The 24,297-nt window shown below is 45.6% G+C and overlaps 1 protein-coding gene and 1 pseudogene across 4 annotated transcripts in view; both read right to left on the bottom strand.

Moving 5' to 3' along the window:
- Positions 1-24,297, bottom strand: part of PDZD2 (PDZ domain containing 2) — a 493,831-nt gene that overhangs the window by 203,425 nt on the left and 266,109 nt on the right. The gene's annotated exons all lie outside the window — the stretch shown is intronic.
- On the bottom strand, positions 6,073-7,117 carry LOC117064983 (annotated as a pseudogene).

Raw genomic sequence — 24,297 nt, 5'->3', positions numbered from 1 at the left:
CATCTAAGAAAATGGCATTAGCACTGGCACCAGATTTCACTGGGGTACCCTTTCCCACATTGACATTTGTCCTCCGAAAAGTTTCAAAGTTGTCCTCTGAGACATGTTCCATCTACTCCTAAACTTCTCCTTTTCAAAATGAGATCCCTGTGTTAGGATCAGAATCTTCTTTTTTTTTTCTTTGTGAGATGGAGTCTCACTCTGTCACCCAGGCTAGAGTGCAGCAGCGCAATCTCGGCAATCTTGGCTCACTGCAAACCTCCGCCTCTTGGGTTCAAACAATTCTCTGCCTCAGCCTCCCGAGTAGCTGGGATTAAGGTGTCCACCACCATGCCCGGCTGATTTTTGCATTTTTAGTAGAGACAGGGTTTCACCGTCTTGGCCAGGCTGGTCTTGAACTCCTGACGTTGTGATCTACCCGTCTAAGCCCCCCAAAGTACTGGGATGACGGGCGTGAGCCACCACGCCTGGCCAGGATCAGAAACTTGAGTATGACTTACTGGAATGACAATGCAATAAACTTTATTTTACTTAGTCATTTTAATTTTGGAAAAACCTCCAAGTTTTAATGTTTTGGAGTCATGTAGGCATGTGCCACTTGAGTGGAGAATTTCATGAGCTCTTTAATTCTGGGATCACGTGGCACTGGAGAAGTTCATTGGGACACACTGAGGTTGGGTTGGTAGCCACTGAAGAGTTACAGACACTGACATTCCTGTCACCCAGAGGCAGGGAGTGACATCTGGCTCTAGCTTTTAGCAGTAGAGAGAGTATGCTGGGGGTAGGGGAGAGGTTGGAGAATGACCCAATGAAAATGCAAATGTTCCCCCGCTGGCTGCTAAATGAACCTTGAAGGAAAATTAATACATAAATTGCAAGCCTCTGGCAAAATCAAGACTTCTAGATTACCAGAAAAATGCAAACTAAAATCCTTCATGACTCTATTTCTAATATTGTGTAAGCTCTAAACCCTAGCCATAGTGAACAATGGTGTTAAACAGATTTGGTTTTTCCCCCTTCAACTTTGACCTGCTTATCCACCTGATGACGTAAACTACCCATGTGATTACCAAACTAAGAAAGACAGAAACCCACGCTGGCAGCAAGAGCCATGGGAAATGGCCCCACCCAGTAGGATCACAGTTTCCAGAAATGCTCAAGAGGTTAACATTATAATAGTATGAATCAGACACTGCATCCAGAGTCTGTACGTTTCTTATAAGTAACTCTTAGGGTCTTAACCTTTGTATTTTTCAATTGTACGAACTAGATAACTAATCAGAAATATGGATTCAATTTGCCTTAAGTCCTCAGTCAGTAATGGAGACCGTGGGGGCTAAATCTTAGTTTCCTGTTTCTTTCCTTTTGATATTACTTTTTTTTCTTCGAAGGTTTCACTCTGTTGTCCAGGCTGGAGCGCAGTGGTGTGATCTCAGCTCACTACAACCTCTACCTCCCAGGTTCAAGCAATTGTTGTGCCTCAGCCTCCTGAGTGGCTAGGACTACAGGCATGTGCCACCATGCCCAAGGTTTTGCCATATTGGCTAGGCTGGTCTTGAACTCCTGACCTCAAGCAACCACCCGCCTCAGCCTTCCAAAGTGCTGGGATTATAAGCATGAGCCACTACATCTGGCCTGATACTATTCTTCTAATCAACATATTTTCTTCAAGTCTCCTTTATTTTCAGATCTTGGGCCTACATGTGATGCTTTTCTCAAAAGCAACTGAAAACCTGTACCCTAAAAGAAGGATGCAATGTTTTTCATATTAAAAAAAAAGACGCTAAACTTTTGTTCACTGGGTACATTTGTTATCCTTGCACTCAGCATGTGGGATCCAGCAGATGAAAGCCTGAACTTGAGAGAGAAACGTGGGAATGGAAGGTTACGTTCCTCACCCTATGAACTCCAAATAGTTTACCAGACTTCAGAATAAAGCCTTCCTCCACTAAAACAAAACGTAATTTCAGAAAGTACCATCATGCTAGAGAGCGACTTCCATGGAGTGGGTTTCCTTTGAGTGGCTGAGCAGTTTTTTCACTTTGGACCCTCATGTTAGTCCCACTGTTAGCCATGTCAGCTACAGGAGAAGAAATAGACCAAGTCGAACCTTCCCTAGCGTGTGAACTGGGGGGTTTGGTTACACTTAGACAAGCACAGAAACGTCAATCAATCAATTCAGTTTGTATCCACCAAAGCACTAGAGAATGAGGCACAAATGGGATACCCATCTGTTATGGTCTGAATCTTTGTGTTCCTCCAAAATTGGAGGAACCCCCTTGAGGGTTAGGATTTTAGCATACAAATTTTGGGAGGCCCACCTCGGCCTCCAAAGTATGATATTAGGAGGTGGGGCCCTTGGGAAGCGATAAGGTCATGAAGGAGGAGCGCTCCTGAGTGGGATTCGTCTCCTTATGAAAGAGACCCTAGAGAACTGCCTGGCCTCTTCCACCGTATGAAGACCCAGCAAGGCACCATCTACAAACCAGAAAGCAGACCTTCACCAGACACTGAATCAGCTAATGCCTGGATCTTGGACTTCCCAGGCTCTAGACTATGGGAAATAAATTTCTGTTACTTATAAGCCATCTCCTTTATGGTATTTGTTATAGTAGCACAAATGGACTAAGACACTGTCTGGTCATTGTGTAGTAGAGCCGAGGCTGGGGCTGGGGCCGGGACCAGGGTGGATTAAGTATGGCAGACGCTGTAGACTGATTCGCTCAGTCTCCATTTAGCAGAAAATGTGAAACCACCATATTCCATTGCAGCCAGAGCGCAGGCATGTGAGCTTATTTCCACCAATCAGAAGCATCCCAGTATAACCTGGATGTAGCATGAGTGACAGAGGCAGTAAGGTCACCCATTGTGATCCAGGCCTTCTGAGGAGCACAGCAGAAGAGAAGCGCAGTCCTGACGTTCATTCCCTCAGCTCCTGGGGACTCAGCAGCCAGCAGAGACAGCATGATTTTTCTGCTAGAACAGACCCATGGTGTGGTTTGGCTCTTTTCCTGGCTCCATCACATCCAAGCCTGATTCTTGGTTCTTCCCAGAACATCTGTGAACCACCTAACCAAGAGCCTTTAATACATCCCTTTCTGCTTAAACTGGCTACAGGAATTTCTGTTGTTTGCAGCCAAAAGTCCTGCCAGACTCCGCAAGAAAGCAGAGAAATGAAAGGAAGCGGGAAGGACTGCAGGAGCCAGCGGACAGGGGCTATCCAGTGGCCACGTGCTCCAAGTCAGGGGCTTCTGAACCCAGTTCTGTATGCCCAGTGAGGCCACATGGTGGCATCCACAGAGCAGAAGCTTTAGCGATGGCTACACAAAGGTTCAATCTCAACTCCACTGCCCCAGGCTCTATATTGTGCTAGACAAGTTTCTCACACTCTCTGAGCCTGAATTGATTCATCTACAAAACTAGAACAATGCTACTTTCCTTATAGAGTTTCAGAGAAAACAAAACTAGGTAATATGTCAACAGCCCAGTACAGTGCCTAGTGACCAGCAGTTGTTTCAGAAATAGTGCAACTATCCCATCAAATCGGCACAAATTGATTTGGCTTATATACCATATATGTCAAAATGTAAGGTTATATTTTCTCTAACATTCTTTTTTTTTCGTTTTTTTTGACACAGAGTCTCGCTTTGTCGTCCAGAATGGAGTGCAGTGGCGCGATCTCGGCTCACTGCAAGCTCCGCTTCCTGGGTTCACGCCATTCTCCTGCCTCTGCCTCCCGAGTAGCAGGGACTACAGGCGCCCGCCACCGCGCCTGGTTTTTTTTTTTTTTTTTTTTTTTGTATTTTTAGTAGAGACGGGGTTTCACTGTGTTACCCAGGATGGTCTCGATCTCCTCACCTCGTGATCCGCCCGCCTCCGCCTCCCAAAGTGCTGGGATTACAGGCATGAGCTACCGCGCCCGGCCATATTTTCTCTAACATTCTGATAAAAGAGGCAGTTATATATGAGTCTGTACAAATTATATTATGAACCTCTTTCAATTATGTTAATTTGGATGACAAATTACTATTTGGAGAAGACACAATTACCTCACACTTAATCAATGGGAATTTTAGATGCTTAAACAGAACTGGTTTAAAATAAAGGGGGGAAATCAACTTAATGTTAAATTTAACAATTATTCCTAGGGGAAATAATCTCACCATCTTAAGTGCTGCATTTTCTCATAGCAGAGTAGCACAGTGGTTAAAAGCAGGAACTGGCTGGACGCAGTGGCTCATGCCTGTAATCCTAGCACTTTGGGAGCCTGAGGCGGGTGGATAGCTTGAGGTCAGGAGATCCAGACCAGCCTGGCTAACACAGTAAAATCCTGTCTCTACTAAAAAAAAAAAAAAAAATTGGCCAGGTGTGGTAGCTTATCCCTGTAATCCCAGCACTTGCGGAGGCCGAGGTAGGTGAATCACGAGGTCAGGAGTTCGAGACTAGGTTGGCAAACATGGTGAAACCCCACATCTACTAAAAATACAAAAAAATTAGCTCGGCATAGTGGCGGGCACCTGTAATCCCAGCTACTCAGGAGGCTGAGGCAAGAGAATCACTTGAACCCAGGACGCGGAGGTACAAGTGAACGGAGATCGTGCAACTTGCACTCCAGCCTGGGTGACAGAGTGAGACTCTGTCTCAAAAAAAAAAAATTAGCCAGGCATAGTGGTGGGGCACCTGTAATCCCAGCTGCTTGGGAGGCTGAGTCATGAGAACCACCTGAATCTAGGAGGCAGAGGTTGCAGTAAGGTGAGGTCGCACCACTGCACTCCAGCCTGGGTGACAGAGCGACAGTAAGTCTCCAGAAAAAAAAAAAAAAAAAGGCAGGAACTCTGGAGCTCCACAGCTGGGTTTGAATCTTGGCTCTGCCTTTCATGAGTTATGTAACTTTGAGCAAGTTATTTGACCTTTCTGAACCTTAGTTCCCTGAATAAAGTGAAATAATGTTATCAATCTCTCAGATTTCTCTGCATAAATGAGTTAATACATGTAAGACACCTGTGGCAGTATTTGGCCCGTAGTAAACGCATCCATAAACGTAAGTTATTTTCTTTCTTTTTTTTTTTTTTTTTTTTTTTGAGGCAGAGTCTCGCTCTGTCGCCCAGGCTGGAGTGCAGTGGCCGGATCTCTGCTCACTGCAAGCTCCGCCTCCCGGGTTGATGCCATTCTCCTGCCTCAGCCTCCTGAGTAGCTGGGACTACAGGCGCCCGCCACCTCGCCCGGCTAGTTTTTTGTATTTTTTAGTAGAGACGGGGTTTCGCCGGGTTAGCCAGGATGGTCTCAATCTCCTGACGTCGTGATCCGCCCGTCTCGGCCTCCCAAAGTGCTGGGATTACAGGCTTGAGCCACCGCGCCCGGCCAGTTATTTTCAATTATAGGATGAAGGGATGGGGAAACTGTGGCAGGGTTATACGAATACTTGTGGCCTTGGATAAAATGTCCAGGGACAGCACCATACATGAATATTACAGTCTTTCAAATAATAAAGACGAAAAGCAATACATCCTGAAAACTGACTCAGCTGACTCAAAATGTGGCTCTGATTATTTGAATAAATTTGCTTCATAAACTATATAAGTGGGAAAAGGAACATTCAAAATTAATGTCATGTAAATTTTAAATGTGATTTTAATTATATATGTGAATATTAGAGCTATACATGACTTTCTCATGTATATCACTGTATTATTAGTAGTAAACTGAATTGTATCCTATTAGTATACTATAGTATTTCATGTATATTTATGTTGGCCAAAAACCTTTTTGTAGCTCTTGCTTATTATGTATGGAGCTTATATTCTACTATATAGGGTAAAAGAAAATGTTCTCTTTTTTTAATCAGCGTAGAAAATTCAAACTGTTATCAAAAAGCATCTTAACCACATGTCCCTGCTCCCCAAATTAATGCCCTTATGATCTCTTTTGCTTAGATTTTTTGAGTTTAAATGCATTTTATTTTTAGACAAGCTACATGACATGTTTTTCTTAAAACAATGCCTCCATTCCAAAGCATGGTCAAAATAAATAAAGAGCTCAAGATGACATCAGTCCCATTTTCTTAAGTCCTGTTGTGTGGATGACAAGCTACGATGACAGGTGATACATCCAAAGTAATTGCCAAATTTGTTAACATTTTCCGATTTCTAAACCATTCTTAAAGAAAATCACATATGGAGTCATGCCATCCTCACAGTAGTCCAGTTGAGCACCACCTGGATTCATGCTTTCCCCAGTACAGAACTGGTAGCTTTTTGTTTGCTTGTTTTGAGATGGAGTCTTGCTCTGTTACCCAGGCTGGAGTGCAGTGATCTCCGCTCACTGCAGCCTTCGCCTCCCGGGTTCAGCAGTTCTCCCACCTCAGCCTCCCGAGTAGCTGGGATTACAGGTGTGCACCAACCACAGCCAGCTAATTTTCTGCATTTTTGGTAGGGGCAGGGTCTCACTATGTTGCCAAGGCTGGTCTCAAACTCCTGAGCTCAAGTGATCCTCCCGCCTCGGCCTCCCAAAGTGCTGGGATTATAAGCATGAGCCACCACGCCCGGCCAGAACTGGTCATTTTTGAAATTACTAAGGATGTGCTTGATTTGTTCTGCAGCCCCTGTCATAAAAAGTTTTACTCTTTCTGGTCTCTGTTCTTCAAGTTTGCCTTTGATTGATTTTACTTAACCTTTGATGTATTTCTTGTAGTCTTTTCCTGCAAGTGATGGTTCCTGACAGTATCAACACGAGCCATTACTGTGCTTTCCACACCCTCACCCTCGGGGCCATCAACAGAGGCATTTCCACCAATGAGCGAGTCATCGGTGTTACCCTCTTTCCTACTGACCAGCTTCTCCCTCCACTTACAGGCACAGCCAGTCTGGGATTTCCCGGATCTGGTGAACACACCTCATGATGGCTGAGGAGGTCCCGGTAGATAATCATGATGGCGGCTGACAGAGGAGCCCAGAGCTCGCAGCTGCGCTCGTGGGGAGCCGGGGCGGGGAAACCTTGCTTAGATTTCAAACAAAGGAAGCATCAAACCAAAATAAAATAGAAGGGGCTGGGCGCGGTGGCTCACGCCTGTAATTCCAGCACTTTGGGAGGCGGAGGCAGGTGGATCATGAGGTCAGGAGATGGAGACCATCCTGGCTAACACAGTGAAACCCCGTCTCTACTAAAAATACAAAAAATTAGCCAGGCGCCTGCAGTCCCCGCTACTCGGGAGGCTGAGGCAGGAGAATGGTGTGAACCCAGGAGGCGGAGCTTGCAGTGAGCCTAGATCATGCCACTGCACTCCAGCCTGGGCGTCACAGCAAGACTCCGTCTGGGAAAAAAAAAAAAAAAATTAAATAGAAGGAAAGGTAGACTATCTTTGTGCATTTTAAATATACATAAAATCTTCAACATGGGCCGGGCGCGGTGGCTCAAGCCTGTAATCCCAGCACTTTTGGAGGCCGAGACGGGTGGATCACGAGGTCAGGAGATCCAGACCATCCTGGCTAACACGGTGAAACCCCGTCTCTACTAAAAAATACAAAAAAACTAGCCGGGCGAGGTGGCGGGCGCCTGTAGTCCCAGCTACTCGGGAAGCTGAGGCAGGAGAATGGCGTGAACCCGGGAGGCGGAGTCTGCAGTGAGCAGAGATCCGGCCACTGCACTCCAGCCTGGGCGACAGAGCGAAACTCCATCTCAAAAAAAAAAAAAAAAGATGTTATTCAATTCTACTTACCTGATCCTTTTACTTTTTTTTTTTTTTTTTTTTTTTTTGAGACGGAGTCTGGCTGTCACCCGGGCTAGAGTGCAGTGGCACGATCTCGGCTCACTGAAGCCTCGGCCTCCCAGGTTCAAGCAATTCTCCTGCCTGAGCCTCCTGAGTGCCTGGGATTACAGGCGTCCACCACCACGCCTGGCTAATTTTTATATTTTTAGTAGAGATGGGGTTTCACCACCATATTGGCCAGGCTGGTCTCGAACTCCTGACCTCATGATCTGCCTGCCTCGGCCTCCCAAAGTGCTGGGATTACAGGCATGAGCCATCGTGCCCGGGCACCTGATCCTTTTCTTATGCCTTCATTTAATTGGGAGAGCCTTTTTTAATGCCTTCCTTTAATTGGGAGATCCTTTTCTTATGCCTTCATGTAATTGGGAGTGGGGGTGGGGATTAACAAATAAAATCCAACTAAAACAGCAAGACTTTCTTCATAAGGCATGAAACATTAAACATACAAAATACTGTGTTTCACAGTGTCCTCTCTCATCTGTACTTCATGGGAAAGGGACAGATGAATTCGGCCTGATAATCCACTACATGTAGCTATTAGTGGGTTTCTTGAAGGAAAGGCACAATAACCCAGATGGGTGTATTAACCAGAGCCTTTCTGTCATTTACAACTAATACTATGAACTGTGTTCCCTCTCAAAATTCACAGGTTAGAGCCATAATCCCCCATGTGATAGTATTTGGAGATATGATCTTTGGGAGGTAATTAGGTTTTGGTGAGGTCAGGGAAGGGACCCCATGAAGGAATTAATGCCCTTATAAGAAGAGATGCCAGACAGCCTCTGCTTGCTTGCTTGCTTTCCCTGTCATGTGAAGACACAGCGAGAAGGCAGCCGTCTACAACCCAGAAGAGAGCCCTCACCAGAAGCCAACCATGCTGGTACTTTCGTCTTAGACTTTCCAACCTCCAGAACTGCGAGAAAATAAATGTCTATCATTTCAGCCATGCAGTACTTTGTTATGGCATCCTGTGCAAAGACAGGTAAGGAGCATGGCCACTTAAAACATTAAGAAGTCATCATAACCAAACTGTCAACAAAACAATCATCCACTGTAACAAGACAAATCTCTTTGTGTTGATCTTTTTCTTAGTTCTTGATTATAAACTTGGGCTAACCAAGCATTCCACCCAGAATTAGATGGATAGTACAACTTTCAATGTTTAGACATAACATTTAATCTAATTCTTACTGGATCTGAGCACATCCAAAGGTGGAAAATATGTTCAAATATTCTATTCTAGATATTGTATTTGTTTTTGTTTTTTGTTTTTTTGAGACAGATTCTTGCTGTGTTGCCCAGGCTGCAATGCAGTGGCACAATTTCGGCCCACTGTAACTTCTGCCTGCTGGGTTCCAGAGATTCTCCTGCCTCAAGCCTCCCAACCAGCTGGGACTACAGGCACGTGCCACCATGCCCAGCTAATTTTTGTATTTTTAGTAGAGACGGGGGTTTCACCACGTTGGCCAGCCTGGTCTCAAACTCCTGACCTCAGGTGATCCACCCGCCTCATCTTCCCAAAATGCAAGAATTACAGGCGTGAGTCACTGCACTCAGCTGTAAATAGTCTCTTAATAGATTTCCTAAATCATTGATAAAAACCAAACTAAGGCCATGAGTGGTGGCACACACCTGTAATCCTAGCACTTTGGGAGACTGAGATGGGCTGACTGCTTGAGCCCAGGAGTTCAAGACTAGCCTGGGTAACATGGCAAAAACCCATCTCTACCAAAAATACAAAAACTGAGGTGGGAGGAGCACCTGAGCCTGGGGAGGTCAAGGTTACCACTGCACGCCAGCCTCTGCAACAGGGTGAGACCCCATCGCAAAACAAAAAACAACAACAACAAAAAAAACCAACAACCATTTGGACATCAGTAACATGAAGTATATTTTACTTGTGTGGTATCTCAGTTAAAATTACTTCAATTTCAGGCCAGGTACAGTGGCTCACGCCTGTAATCCCAGCACTTTGGGAGGCCAAGGCGGGCGGTCACTTGAGTTCAGGAGTTTGAGACCAGCCTGGCCAACATAGTAAAACCCCGTTCTCTACTAAAAATACAAAAATTAGCTGGATGTGGTGGCACGCACCTGTAATCCCAGCTACTCGGGAGGCTGAGGCTGGAGAATCACTTGAACCTGGGAGGCAGAAGTTGCAGTGAGCCAAGAACACGCCACTCCACTCCAGCCTGGGTGACAGAGAGAGATTCCATCTCAAAAAAATAAAATAAGGCCAGGCGCAGTGGCTCACGCCTGTAATCCTAGCACTTTGGGAGGCTGAGGTGGGCGGATCACAAGGTCAGGAGATCGAGACCATCCTGACAAACACGATGAAACACTGTCTCTACTAAAAATACAAAAAAAATTAGCCGGGCATGGTGGCGGGCACCTGTAGTCCCAGCTACTCGGGAGGCTGAGGCAGGAGAATGGCATGAACCCGGGAGGCGGAGCTTGCAGTGAGCCAAGACTGTGCCACTGCACTCCAGTCTGGGCGACAGAGCGAGACTCTGTCTCAAAAAAAATAAAAATAAATAAAATAAATAAAATAAAATTACCTCAGTTTCACTCTTAGCAACACATACACACACTTAAAAACCAAGAACCACGATTGAAGTTAGGCAAGAATGGGGGAGGGGAGCTGATATAAAACAATGATGTGTAAGTGCGCTCTACCAAGGAAAGACGGTAACAATAAGCAAACTCCCTACCCGCCCAAAGTCCAATAACAAAAGTTATCAGCTTCTAGCACAGAGCCATGGCCTCCAGGCTCCGAATGGGCTGTTTCAAGCCTTTCAAAATGAAAAGTTATAAATCAGTGCTGCCAGAAATCCACATCCTCAGAAGGTACCCAATACCTGAATAAATCCACTCTTACTCTGGGAAGTTCTCAGCAGAAAGGTTAACTCTGTAGTGAGAATATACTTTCCTGACCAAGAAGATACACAGAGCTAGCATGAAGCTGTATTTAATGTTTGACCAGGGGTCTGCTAGGTGGGAAAATGCAAACATCTTCCAGTGGCAGACTGAACTCTACCCCAGAGGGGAAAAACACAGGCCAAGAACATGGAGGAAAATTCCACTAACTGGCTTAGAAGAGGAAGAAAAGCAACCCCAGCATCCTCAGGTTGCAGGTAGAGAAGGGGAAAAAGAGACTATCAAACCACTTCAGCTTAAACTAGAACACCTGCAAGGTAGTAGAAAGGTTTGCTATGCATTGCTTCAACCACTAAAAAAGAAGAAAGGGACACCGATCAAATTTGGCCAGGTGCAGTGGCTCATGCCTGTAATCCCAGCACTTTGGGAGGCTGAGGAGGGTGGGTGCATCACCTGAGGCCAGGAGTTTGAGACCAGCCTGCCCAACACAGCAAAACCCCGTCTCTACTAAGAAAGGTAAAAAAAAAAAGAAAAAAAAAAAAATTAGCCGGGCCTGGTGGTGGGTGCCTGTAATCCCAGCTACTCCGGAGGCTGAGGTAGGAGAATTGCTTGAACTTGGGAGACGAGGTTGCAGTGGGCTGAGACTGGGTCACTGCACTCCAGCCTGGGCAGCAGATCAAAACTCTGTCTAGAAAGAAATAAACAAACAAACAACAAAACAAAACAAACTCCCCCCCCCCGCACACACACACAAATTCACTCCCTCGGGTAAAAGCAGACTCACTTTCATAATTTTATAGGCAAATTTGAAATACAAGCAGCAACATTTAGACGTGCTGCTTCTTTACTCATGCTTAATTATAACGTCAGCCTTATTCGATGTAATTGTGCCTGGAATTCTGTATCTGTACCTTTCCAGTAATATTCACCATCTACTACTAATTTTTAAAAGACATATTGGCCAGGAGCGGTGGCTCACACCTGTAATCCCAACACTTTGGGAGGTCAACGCAGGCAGATCATGAGGTCAGGAGATAGAGACCATACTGGCTAACACGGTGAAACCCCGTTTCTGCGAAAAATAAAAAAAAAAAATTAGCCAGGCGTGGTAGCAGGCGCCTGTAGTCCCAGCTACTTGGGAGGCTGAGGCAAGAGAACGGAGTGAACCAGGGGGGTGGAGCTTGCAGTGCAGTGAGCCGAGATCGCCCCACTGCACTCCAACCTGGGCGACAGAGCAAGACTCCGTCTCAAAAAAATAAAGAAATAAGACATATTAACAAGTGTTGGTTTCCAGTGACTCACGTTTTCACATTTCAACCTCTAAGTTATGATGATAGCAATGTTAATTGTTTTCTCAGGCAATGTATTGGAACATTTATAAATACTGGTTCATTTAAAAGGCCCTGGGAAGATAAGAGATTTATTTTCTTGGCTTCAACCATGACCAGCCTTGCCCACAGCAAGTGCTCATTAAATGTTTGTTTATTGAATGACTGTTGACTAAATAAAACTTTTCCTTGATTTTTAACATTTGTGGCTGATTTCACTATGTTAACCTTCAGCAACTTGTAAGTTGTAGATGTAGTAAGTTCTTATTAATAATTGAGCTTATAAGAAGTGGCATAACTTAATATTGAATAAATCTTATGATAAAGACTTACTGGTTATTATTTTGCTGGTTTGGTTTTGTTTGTATTTTGGCTAATTGAAACACATACAGTTGAAAGAAATACACTGCTTTAAAATACTAAAAAAAAAAAAAAATGTGGCTGGGTGCAATGGCGTGTAATCCCAGCACTTTGGGAGGCTGACATGGGCAGATCACCTGAGGTCAGGAGTTAGAGACCAGCTTGGCCTACATGGTGAAACCCCGTCTCTACTAAAAATACAAAAATGTGCTGGGCATGGTGACAGGCACCTGTAATCCCAGCTACTCAGGAGCCTGAGGAAGAAGAATTGCATGAACCCAGGAGGCGGAGGTTGCAGTGAGCAGAGATCGGGCCATTACACTCCAGCCTGGGCAACAAAAAAACTCCCGTCTCAAAAAGAAAAAAACAAAAACAACAACAAAAAAATGTTTTTCACTAATTTACAATGACTTTTCCTTTCTTTTTTTTTTTTTTGAAACAGGGTCTCACTCTCGTTGCCCAGGCTAGAGTACAGTGACGTGATCTTGGCTCACTGCATCATCTCTCAGGCTCAGGTGATTCTCCCATCTGAGCTTCCTGGGTAGCTGGGGCTACAGACATGTGCCACCCTGCCCAGCTAATTTTTTGTATTTTTAGTAGAGACAGGGTCTCACTATGTTTCCCAGGCTGGTCTCAAACTCCTGGGCTCAAGCAATCTTCCCACCTTGGCCTCCCTAAGTGTTTGGATGATAGGCGTCAGCCACCATGCCCGGTCTTTCCTATTTTTTCTACCCCTAAATTACATAATAATATTTAATTTTTTAAATTTTTTTTTTGAGATAGAGTCTCACTTTGTTGCCTAGGCTGGAGTGCAGTGGTGCGATTTCGGCTCACTGGAACCTCTGCCTCCCAGGTTCAAGCGATTTTCCCGCCTCAGCCTCCTGAGTAGCCAGGATTACAGGCATGCGCCACCACGCCCAGCTAATTTTTTGTCTTTAGTAGAGACGGGGTTTCATCATGTTGGTCAGGCTGGTCTCAAACTCCTGACCTCAGGTGATCCACCCGCTTCAACCTCCCAAAGTGTAATTTTTACTTTCAAGTTGTTAAGAGTTGTCTTTTTTCCCTTCTGCATGCAAATCCCTTATCATATATATTATTTGCAGAAAACTGCTTCCCATCTTTTTCATAAATGGTGCTGGAATAATGAGAAATTGACATGCAAAGAAACAAAGCCCTTAATAAAATTTCAAGTTTTGGTTTTGTTTGTTTTTTTGAGACAGAGTCCCACTGTGTCATCCAGGCTGGAGTGCAGTGGCATGATCTGGCTCGCTGCAACCTCCGCCTCCTGGGTTAAAGCGATTCTCCTGTGTCAGCCTCCCGAGTAGCTGGGATTACAGGCACGTGCCACTGCTCCTGGCTAATTTTTCTATTTCTTTTTTTTTTTTTTTTTTTTTGAGGCGGAGTCTTGCTCTGTCGCCCGGACTGGAGTGCAGTGGCCAGATCTCAGCTCACTGCAAGCTCCGCCTCCCGGGTTCACGCCATTCTCCTGCCTCAGCCTCCCGAGTAGCTGGGACTACAGGCGCCCGCCACCTCGCCCAGCTAGTTTTTGTATTTTTAGTAGAGACGGGGTTTCACCGTGTTAGCCAGGATGGTCTCGATCTCCTGACCTCGTGATCTGCCCGTCTCGGCCTCCCAAAGTGCTGGGATTACAGGCTTGAGCCACCGTGCCCGGCCTAATTTTTCTATTTCTTAAAAATAGAATTAGTCAGGCAAGGTGATGCACGCCTGTAATCCCACCTACTTGGGAGGCTGAGGCTGGAGAATTGCTTGAACCTAGGAGGAGGAGGTTGCAGTGAGCTGAAATGGCACCCCTGCATTCCAGCCTGGGTGACAGAATGAGACTCTGGAAAAAAAAAAAAAGTATCCAAATCAAACCCTTTAACAATTCAATAATAAGCAGACAATCCAACTGAGTAACAGGCTAAAGATCTGAATAGATGTTTCTCCAAAGAAGATATACAAAAATTGACAACAAACCCAGGAAAAGATGTGCAACAGCATTAGTCATCAGGGAAATGCAAACCAAAACCACAGTGAGATACCACTTCATATACACTAGATTGGCTATACTTTTTTTAAAGGACATAATAACAAGTGTTGGTGAAGATGTGCAGAAACTGAAACCTTCATGCACTGTTGGTAGGAATGTAAAATTGTGCCATTACGTTGGAAAAGTTTAGCAGTTCTTCAAAATGTTAAACATGGAATTACCATATGACCCAGCAATTCCACTCTTAGGTATATACCCAAAAGAAATGAAAACATTATGTCCACACAAATCTTATACATGAATGTTTGTAGCAGCATTATTTACAATAGCCAAAATGTGGAAATAACCCCAATATCGATCATCTGGTGAATATGTAACACTGGACTACCATTTGGTAATAAAAAGAAATGAATTTCCAGTGACAGATGTCACGTGTGTATGAACACTGAAAATATGCTAAGTGAAAGAAGCCAGTCACAAAAGACCACACAGATTTCATTTACATGAAGTGTCCAGAAAAGGAAATTTATAGAGATAGCAAATCGATGAGTGGTTGCCAGGGGCTGGGGAGTTTGTGGGGAAAAGTGGGGAGTGACTGTTAACGGATTCAGGATTTCTTTTAGGGGTGATTAAAATGTTCTAAAAGTAGATAGCGTGATGTCTGCAGATCTGCTTCAATTTACTTAAAAACCACTTATTGTAAACTTTAAATGCATGAAATGTGTAATAATGTAATCTCAATAAGGGGAAGTATTCACTCTCCAATTTGAAACAGACAAAAATCAAGATTCACAAAAGCTAACTTCAAGTCACTTTTTTTTTTTTTTTTTTTTGGCGACAGAGTCTCGCTCTGTCCCCCAGGCTGGAGTGCAGTGGCATGATCTCGGCTCACTGCAACCTCCACCTCCCGGGTTTAAGCGATTCTTGTGCCTCAGCCTCCTGGGTAGGTGGGATTATAGGCACGTGCCACCACGCCTGGCTAATTTTTCTATTTTTAGTATAGACGGGGTTTTACCATGTTGTTCAGGCTGGTCTCAAACTCCTGACCTTAAGTGACCTGCCCTCCTCAGCCTCCCAAAGTGCTGGGATTATAGGCGTGAGTCACCGTCACCCAGCCAAAGTCACCTGTTTTTATAGTCGTTAGCCTAAATGTGTATTTAAAATGCTTGACAATAGAAAGTTCTTCGAAAGGTCAGCTCTTGCCTCCAACTCCCCTTCCCCTTTTCTAAACTGGCAACACACTAGTGTTCAAGGAAAACCAGAAAAATTAAGTCATTTTTAAATGAGTAGTAAGTATTTGTCTGGGAAGATTTAGGAAACTCACTTTTAGTAGAAAATTAATCAGCAAAATCCTTTAAGCATTGTTGATGGGGTTTTCCTCATCACACACGCCCACACAAACCTTGGGGCCTGGCAACAACTAACAAGCAAGCCTATTACACAGATAAACAAAAATTCAAGGAAGGAAAACTAGCTGTTCCTCGGGGTGATAATCTAGAGATGGCTTCAGGACTTCTGAAGGCTCACATATTTTTTTTTATCGTCAGCCTCCCAAGAAATAACTGAAGAGCATTTTACAAGAAATCACCTAATTATGGTCTCCAGGCTCATTGCCTCTCGCAGGGCCTTCCTTCCTCAGACAGATGCTCAACAACAGGACCCAAGTAGAGTGTGGGAAGGACTGGCCAGATCCTGCAGAAGCCTTTGAGATAACCCCTTCCCCTTAAGAAAACCTAGCCTCGGGCAGCCTGGAGCTGGTCCTCGTTCCAGGCCCGAAGTCCTTCACCTATCCCCTTCAGGTAGGAAGGCTGGCTGACTTTCATCAGCCATCAACAGTGAGCTCTTTACAATGTGGTCTACATGTAAATGGCTTTCTATATACTAAGGGTGAAAGTCAGCAAATCCGTAAACAGATTCAGCCAAGATCATACATATTTACAAGTGCAAATTACAAGTACAAATTCCTGACCGCCTGACACAACCCCAGGACTGTGGAAAGCTGGTACACAGGGCTATCTACACCTCCCTGGAATCTCCAACTGAGAGAAGGAACCAGAGGGGACACACGTGAGGATACACCCCCATCCACCCCAATGCTCGCCCTCTGCCATTCTCAAAATCCTGGTGACACTGTTCACTCCGTCATTTGCTGTGTGCTACCTGCCAGGCATTATGTCAGTGGCTCTATATGCATTCTTCCATTCTAGTCTGGCAACAAATCTGTTACTCTTCTCAATCGACAGAAAACCACCACCTTAGTCTGTTCAAGCTGCCGTAACACTATAATTTGGTGGCTTATAAATAACAGAAATTGGCCGGGCGCAGTGGCTCAAGCCTGTAATCCCAGCACTTTGGGAGGCCGAGACGGGCGGATCACGAGGTCAGGAGATCGAGACCATCCTGGCTAACACGGTGAAACCCCGTCTCTACTAAAAAATACAAAAAAATTAGCCGGGCGAGGTGGTGGGCGCCTGTAGTCCCAGCTACTCGGGAGGCTGAGGCAGGAGAATGGTGTGAACCCGGGAGGCGGAGCTTGCAGTGAGCTGAGATCCGGCCACAGCACTCCAGCCTGGGCGGCAGAGCAAGACTCCGTCTCAAATAAATAAATAAATAAATAACAGAAATTTATCTCTCACAGTTCTGGAGGCTGGCAAGTCCAAGATCAAGGCCCCAGCAGGTTCAGTGTCGACAGTCACTTTCCAGTTGACAGATGGTGGCTTCTAACTGTGTTCTTACATAGAAGGGGCAAATGAGCTCTCTTGGGCCTCTTATGAGGGCACTAATCCCATTCATGAGGGCTCTACTTTGATGACCTAATCGCCTCCCAAAAGGACCCACTTCCCAATACCACCACCTTGAAGTGGTGGTATTTCAACACATGAATTGGGGGTACATAAACATTTGACCATAGTAAACACGTTCAGTGAAAATAAATAACTTATCCAAGGCTACACAGCCAGCACACATGGCAGAACTATGATGGGACACCACATCCTTGAAGCCAAATCACAGAAGACAGGAGGTGCCAATCCTGAGACTGTACCGTCAGCAGGAAGCTCACCTTCCAGGACAATGCTAGAAGTCCAGAGCTTTCCCTTGTGAAAAGAGAGACTCCAGCCGCGTGTGGTGGCTCATGCCTGTAATCCCAGCACTCCGGGAGGCCGAGGTGGGCCGATCACTTGAGGTCAGGAGTTTGAGACCAGCCTGGTCAACATGGTGAAACCCCATCTCTACTAAAAATACAAAAAAAACTAGCTGGGCATGGTAACACATGCCTGTGATCCCAGCTACTCGGGAGGCTGAGGCAGGAGAATCACTTGAACCCGGGAGGCGGATGTTGCCATGAGCCAGGATCGTGCCACTGCACTGCAGCCTGGGTGGCAGAGCAAAACTCCATCTCAAAACAAAGAGGCCAGGCGCAGTGGTTCACGCCTGTAATCCCAGCACTTCGGGAGGCTGAGGCGAGCAGATCACAATGTCAGGAGATCGAGACCATCCTGGCTAACACAGTGAAACCCCATCTCTATGAAAAATACAAAAAAATTAGCCGGGTGTCATGGCAGGCGCCTGTAGTCCCAGCTACTCGGGAGCCTGAGGCAAGAGAATGGCGTGAACCCGCAGGTGGAGCATGCAGCGAGCTGAGATCTCGCCACTACACTCCAGCCTGGGCAACAGAGAGAGACTCTGTCTCAAAAAAAAAAAAAAAAAAAAGAAGAAGAGAGGCTCCATCTATCCTTAAGACGGATCCCCCCAAAGCCATTCTGGATGACCTGTCTAGTGAGTTCCCACACATTTGAAGGAAACTTCCCCCAGAGCTAGGAAAGGTTTGGCTGGAAAAGGGTTGGCTCAGGAAGCTCTCAGCATCCACACACTGTGTGTGCAAGCATCACTTTGCCATGTGACAGGGGAGCACAGTTCATACCAAATAATGCACACCAGTGGTACTGCGCCTCTAAGGACAGCCAAGTTCGGAGCTTACAGACAATCAAGGGTGGAAGCTGGGAAGCTGCCTTCAAAGGAAAAGGCAGTAGAGCAGCTCTCAGAAAAGCTCTCTGCACCAAACCCCTGAAGCACTCACCTTCACTCAACAGCTTCAACAGGAGTGCCCTGGGCATGTCAGCATTTTATTTAAGCCATCTCTTGTCCTTTGTCCCTCCCTGGCAACTGGCTGGAGGAGCCTAATTTCCCAGTGCTCCTTACTACTGTCCTGAAGCCTAGCTTTACAGCCGTATATCCACTTTTATCATTGGCCATTTATTATGTGCAGTTACCTGATAAACTGATAGAAGCAGATAATCCTACAGAGGCAAGAATGGTCTAACGGATTTGAAGCCAGCCAGCTCTGGATCCTACCATACTCTGTACTTTTGGTATAATTCATATGAGTTCATCACTAAACAAAATACCTGTAATATAGTTGGCTCCAGGGAGGATACAAATGATGACGAGTGTCCACCCTCTAGAGGTGGAGAGAAAAGATACACAAAATTGGTCCGGTATGGTGGTTCAGGCCTGTAACCCCAGCACTTTGGGAGGCCGAGGTGGGCAGATCACCTGAAGTCAGGAGTTTTGAGACCAGCCTGGCCAACATGGTGAAACCCTGCCGAAAAATAAAAATACAAAAAAATTAGCCGGATGTGGTGGCAGGCACCTGTAATCCCAGCTACTCAGGAGCCTGAGGCAGGAGAATCACTTGAACCTTGGAGGTAGAGGTTGCAGTGAGCTGAGATTTCGTCACTGCACCCCAGGCTGGGCAACAGAACAAGACTCCACCTCAAAAAAAAAAAAAAAAAAAGCCAACAGTCAAGCAAAATGAGACCTTGTATCATCTGCATGTTTCATGTTTCATATGCGTCTCTTCTGTACTTAACTAGACCGATTTGTTGGTTGTTGGAAACTTTCTGCATGCTGCTTCCTTTTCTGCCCCATCCCCAGAAAAAGAGAACATTTTCACATCAATAGGAGGCACTCAGTGATGCCGGGGGAACACAGAGATTCAACGCCAGTGACAGTTGGGATCTCAAGTGCAACTCCAGCCAGTGATTCTTCAGAACACATCACTTGCAACTTATATTTGAACATCCGACAACACGGGGAATAACAGAGGTGTGTGTATAACACTCTGAGGGCTGAGAGGACAAAGGGATCATACTGGCTGGCTAGGAAAGTTCCACAGAGAAGATGAAAACCAGTTCAGGCTGTCCACAAACTCTAGGAGCAGGAACACAATTTTCACACTGTAGTAAGAGATACTCGAGGTTTACTTTCCCAGGAATATCTTCTGCGTCAGCCTGACACAGTCCTGCTGCCCTAAATTTCAAGGTTTGAGTTAGTTCATTGATTTAGGTGCTAATTCAAAAAGTATTTTTAAATATAAATATGTTTCTGCAGCAGGAAAAAAAAATAGTTTAACCTTGTATTTTTCACGTAAGTGATGTATAGACCCATTTTAAAGAAAAAAACAAAAAGAAAAAACTCACCAGATCCCCACCCTGCATCCAGAGATCTCATTTGAGTAACATTTAAGAAAATAAAATGATTTTATTGTTCTTTCAGCTGTAAAGTATTGCTATAAAAGAAGTCTTCTTTGTAACTGGTTTTTAAGACAGGGTCTCTGTCACCTAGGCTGGAGTGCAATGGCACAATCATGGCTCACTGCAGCCTTCACCTCCCAGGCTCAAGCAATCCTCCCACCTCAGCCTCCCAAGTAGCTGGAACCACAGGTGCATGCCACCATGCCTGGCTAATTTTTAAATTTTTTGTAGAGACCGGGTCTCGTTATGCTGCCAGAGCTGGTCTCAAACTCCTGAGCTCAAGCGATATGCCCACCTTGGCCTCTGGAAGTGCTGTGATTACAGCCATGAGCCACTGCACTCAGCCAGTAAAGTAAGATTACTGTAACAAACACAATTTAAAAAATCTTATGCATCTCTAAAGACTCAGAAACCCTTGTTTGAGAAACAGAACTTTAACCTGTTTAACAGTCCCTCTGGATTTAATATCCGGCCCTTGGCGCAGGGCTTGGCACGTAGCAGCATTTCACTAAACTTTTTCTGAGCGGATGAATTCTATCTGCGGAAAGGAGCTGGGTAAAGTCCAAGGTTTAAAACACTGCTGAGGTAGGTGAGCCCAAGACCTAGGCACTGAACTGTGACCCTAGGTAGGTGGATATTTCACACACACACACACACACACACACACACACACACACACACGGGAGTTTCAAACAGGAATCTGATGAGACAATAAAGTCACTTAAGATGAACTAACTCTGCCAGCAGTTACCTCCAAGAAACCAGCTGACGTGGACTCTCAAGTCTCTACCCCACCTCATGGGTACATGCCTAGAGTAGTGTATTTATTTTTTACCTTTCCGTCACAGTACCTGGGAGGTGTCAGAGGGGGTCATGTGTAAGCATGGTCCAATGGAGAATACCAGGATCTGAAGTCTGCCAGCTCTGGATCCTGGTGTGCCTGAGTCTGTGTCCTTATGCACAATTCTTAAATTCCAACCTGCAGCCTCCACATGAGCAAAGCAGAACAAATCGCTATTGCAGTGTGGCTGCGCGGGGGGGGGTTACGGTGAGAATAGATGAAAAAGCCCTGGCACATCGCTGGAGCTTATTAAAGCCAGTTACCCAACAGAGGCTGGAACATGGCACCTATTACCCACAGCCATGAAGAAAGGACAGAGGCAGGGTGGGGACAAGGCTTCGCTGTTCAGGGATCAACGTAACAACACCGTCTTTTGAAAGAGGTGGGAGCAGACAGAGTGAGGAAGGAAAAGGTAGAGGCGCCTTCATGAGGGAAGTATGTGTATTTTGTGGCTCAGTGAAAAAACGAGGAAGGGGATTTACAATATGTTCATGTAAGGCTCTGGGCAGAATTTAAAGTCACTCTATCGGCTCAGCCAAATGAGAAGATCCTCTTTCTGACAAATCCCAACAGAAGACATGTCAGTGAGCTAAAAGTATCTTGGTATCTTCTTCCATCTGGGCTGCTATCACAAAATATCATAGTCTGGGTAGCTTATGAATAGTAGAAATGTATATCTCACAGTTCTGGGGCCAGGAAGGCCAAGACCAAGGTCCTGGCAGTACCTGGTGAGAGGCCATTCATAGACGGTGGTCTTCCGGCTGTGTCCTCACATGGCAGAGGGGATAAGGAGTCTTTCTCAGGCCTCGTTCATAATGGCACTCATCCCATTCATGAGAGCTCTACCCTCCAAGCTAAGTGCTTCCCAAAAGCCCCACTTCCTGATACCCTCTCAACCCTTCAGGGTTAGGATTTCAACAAATGGATTTTAGGGAGACAGAAACATTCAGTCCATTGCACTTGGCAAAAGAAAGAAAGGGCGGCTGGGCGTAGTGGTGCACACCTGTAATCCTAGCACTTTGGGAGGCCGAGGAGGGCAGATTACGAGGTCAGGAGTTTGAGACCAGCCTGGCCAACATGGTGAAATCCCGTCTCTACTAAAAATACAAAAATTAGGTGGGCATGGTGGCAGGTGCCTGTAATCCCAGCTACTCAGGAGACTGAGTCAGGAGAATCAGTTGAACCCAGGAGGCGGAGGTTGCAGCGAGCTGAAATCATGCTATTGCACTCCAGCCTGGGCGACAGGGTGAGACCCCATCAAAGAAAAAAGGAAAGAAGGAAGGAAAGAAAGAAAGAGAGAAAGAGAGGGAGGGAGGGAGGGAGGAGGGAAGGAGGAAGGAAGGAAGGAAGGAAGAAGGAAGGAAGGAAGGAGGGAGGGAGGGAAAGAAGGGAAGAAAAGGGAAGAAAGGAGGGAAGAAAGGAGGGAAGGAAGGAGGGAGGGAGGGAGGGAAGGAGGGAGGGAGGGAGGAGGGAGGGAGGAGGGAGGGAGGGAAGGAAGGAAGGAAGGAAGGAAGGAGGAAGGAAGGAAGGAAGGAAGGAAGGAAGGAAGGGCGGGCGGGCAAGACTGGGACAAGAGTGAGAAAATGAGGTAATGAACTCCATAATAACTGTCTAGCACTTGAGCAACCCTTTAGTTCCCCTTCTGGGGCATTTCCTTCATGCAGTATTGGGCTGAGGGTACAGCCATACTTATGACATTATCTTTCAACCCTTCAGGTCACACCAGCTCACCCCAAACTTAATTTTAGACTATAGAAAAACCAGAATAAAATGAAGTCAGGACACACCCTAATTATAACCGTGTTATTATAAGTGTCCATGCAGACAGGGGTCTGGAAGCTTGGAAAAGCAAAATATACTTGGTATGTACTGAGTGGTGGGACTGAGGAGAATTTTCCGTTTAAACATTTTTTTAAATAATTTTGATCTTATTAGTGCAATACATAAAAGCTGGGAAGGGAAAAAACATCAACAGCAGCCCTATCTCCTTGATGTCACTCATCCCACAGCAGGAAAATCTGGACTGAGACCACTGTTGAAATCCTACACCCCACCGTGCCAAGCTTCCAGTCCATTCAAGAGTAGGCCAGATGCAGCTGCAGCTGTGGCCAGAGCTTAGGGGAATGAAAAGCTGAATGAAGACTAAATTTATTTTAGTCAAAACTGCAGTGCAAATTCCACTCACACAGAGCACCCTTAAAATGCAACGTGCTGGCTGAGCGTGGTGGCTCACGCCTGTAACCCCACCGCTTTGGGAGGCTAAGGTGAGTGGATCACCTGTGGTCAGGAGTTCAAGACTAGCCTGGCCAACATGGCGAAAGCCTGTCTCTACTAAAAATACCGAAAATAAATAAATAAATAAGCCAGGCATGGTGGCGCATGCCTGTAATCCCAGCTACTCGGGAGGGTGAAGCAGGAGAATCGCTTGAACCCAGGAGGCGGAGGTTACAGTGAGCCAAGATTATACCATTGCACTCCAGCCTGGCGACAAGAGCAAAACTCCATCTCAAAATTAATTAATTAATTAAGTGCTGATTATCAGACTAAACCCAGGAATTTCTGTACAACTTCATGCTAACAAATGCCTAAGCCAATTTTTTTCTACCTAGTCTGAAATTTTTAGTAACTAGCACACGGACACATACACACACAATTCCTGCTGAGAAATTAAACAGTCCCCAGTATAAGAAAAATAGAATAAGAGCCTACACAAGGTGATTTATACTTTAAGACAGACTTAGACATAGCTGATCACTACATTTATTCCACTGGAAAATCTCGTTATACTCATGGAAATTTATTAGCCACCTATTAAGTTTTCTGTCTGTTTTGAGACAAAGTCTCGCCGTGTCACCCAGGCTGGAGTGCAATGGTGATCTCAGCTCACTGTAACCTCCGCCTCCTCAGGTTCATGTGATTCTCGTGCCTCAGCCCTCCTGAGTAGCTGGGACTACAAGTGTGCACCTCCATGTGTAGCTAATTTTTGTTTTTTGTAGAGACGGGGTTTCACCATGTTGCCCAGGCTGGTCTTGAACTCCTGGGGTCAAGCAATCCACCCACTTTGGCCTCCCAAAGTGCTGAGATTACAGGCATGAGCCTCTGCACCCAGCCAGGTTTTTGTGTTTTAATGCAAACCACGATCGATGGCGGGCTAAGCAGTAACGTGGGGACAGCATGGTCTCAAGGATTGCTGTTATCTATGGTCTTCACCAAGACATGACTCTGCCAAAGCCTACACAAACAACCCTCACAAGGGTAAAGGCGAAAGGTCCTGGTCAGGGGATACAAGTTTAATAGTTTCAAGACTATCTAAAAAAAAATTCTTTCTTGGAGAAATAAACCAAGACAGGAAAAAGAAAAGCTTAATTTTTATCTGCTTCCCTCTAGAAAAACCCTCCCTTGCCCTCTCCGTTGCTTCTCCCACACCACACTTTGTTCACACCAGTTTCAGCACCCACGCCGTAGCACTGCCTGGGTCTACACACCTGTCTCCACCGTCAGGCTGTGAGCTCCTTAAGATACTAGGTCCAGCTGGGCACCATGGCACACACCTGTAATCCCAGCACTGGGAGGCTGAGGCAGGAGGACTGCTGGAGCCCAGAAGT

This window comes from Trachypithecus francoisi, unplaced genomic scaffold (genome assembly GCF_009764315.1).
Source record: "Trachypithecus francoisi isolate TF-2019V2 unplaced genomic scaffold, Tfra_2.0 Lachesis_group2, whole genome shotgun sequence".
NCBI lineage: Eukaryota > Metazoa > Chordata > Mammalia > Primates > Cercopithecidae > Trachypithecus > Trachypithecus francoisi.
This window is presented reverse-complemented; position numbering and strand designations above follow the sequence as displayed.